Below are 1,396 nucleotides of genomic sequence, written 5' to 3'. Positions count from 1 at the left end.
CTCTGACTTTCATGTCAGGAATTGCCGCCATTCTATCTGGCTCATTGGAGAATAAGAAACTGCTTTCAATTAAAGGAGATTAGGTTCAAATGGCTCGCTAAACCCAACTATTGGTCATAAACAGTCCTTTCCCCACTCACTGGTGAGAATCTTGTCTCCTGTCACTGTGCAACACTTGGTTTTAGAATTGGGCTCTTTTCTCAGTATCAAGAACCTCATTTTTATGAGCTCACCGTATCTTTCAACTGACTCACCAATATTGACATCATTTCGGGACTAGGAAGATTCTGCCACAAGTTTCTCCCAGCTTTCCAGTTATTTTTCTTTGGCATCCTTTAACAACGCATGGGGCCTGTGGTGCAATGGATAACACGCCTGACTACAGATCTGGAGATTGTAGGTTCGATTCCTACCTGGCTCGAGCGTAGTCCGCATTTTTATGGGTGGCACAGTGGTTAGCACTGCTGCCTCACAGCGCCAGAGACCCAGATTCAATTCCCGCCTCAGGCGACTGACTGTGTGGAGTTTGCACATTCTCCCCATGTCTGCGTGGGTGTGCTCCGGTTTCCTCCCACAGTCCAAAAATGTGCAGGTCAGGTGAATTGACCATGCTAAATTGCCCGTAGTGTTAGGTGCAGGGGTAAACATAGGGGAATGGGTCTGGATGGATGCGCTTCGTCGAGTCGGTGTGGACTTCTTGGGCTGAAGGGCCTGTTTCCACACTGAAAGTAATCTAATCTGAAAAAAAAACACATCTTCAAATGTATTGAAAGATGCTACTTCTCTATCATTAGGATTTCATGTGGTTTCTGTCACCTGTTTTGTTGCTCTTGTTCTTATCACAATGTGACCTGCGCTCACTCTTTGGTCACTTTCTGGGCTGCTGCTTTGAGATTTTCCCCTCCTATAACCAAAATTCTTTTTATAAGCTTGTCGTCCTTTATCAGGGCTGTGTTCACTTCCAGGCCCAATTTCAGAGCTCTGATGCACAGTTTCTGGTCTTTCGTATCTTTGTCTCCTTTTGCCAAATCCTTGTTTGTTTTCTCCTGTTCCTTTTCACACATATTTAATGAAGATTTGTATTTGCCATGGAGGTGGGGGGGGGGGAGGTGTGGGATCTGTTCTCCCGAAAATAGAAATGTCTCGTTATGTGATTTTACTGCAAACTTTCATATTTATCAATGAGGATGTCAGTCCTTCTTCCATCTGCCATTTTTTACTCCTCATAATTATCCAACATGTGCAGGCACAAAGTAAATGGTGCTTTGTCACTTGCGATTACTTGTTTCAATTCTATAAATGTCTGAACAGTGCCAGTTTACCTAGAGGAATACATTCTCAGACTGATTGCCAAGATGTTACATTGTTATTTTCCCATCTCTGTTTATAACCATGA

The 1,396-nt window shown here is 43.6% G+C and overlaps 1 non-coding gene across 1 annotated transcript; it reads left to right on the top strand.

Annotated features, from left to right (window-relative positions):
* The first annotated feature begins 348 nt into the window (after positions 1-348).
* trnac-aca (transfer RNA cysteine (anticodon ACA)) lies at positions 349-421 on the top strand. The gene has a single exon. It is a non-coding gene; the product is annotated as a tRNA-Cys (tRNA).
* Positions 422-1,396: the final 975 nt, after the last annotated feature.

Source organism: Chiloscyllium punctatum, chromosome 2, assembly GCF_047496795.1.
Source record: "Chiloscyllium punctatum isolate Juve2018m chromosome 2, sChiPun1.3, whole genome shotgun sequence".
NCBI classification, from domain to species: domain Eukaryota; kingdom Metazoa; phylum Chordata; class Chondrichthyes; order Orectolobiformes; family Hemiscylliidae; genus Chiloscyllium; species Chiloscyllium punctatum.
This window is presented reverse-complemented; position numbering and strand designations above follow the sequence as displayed.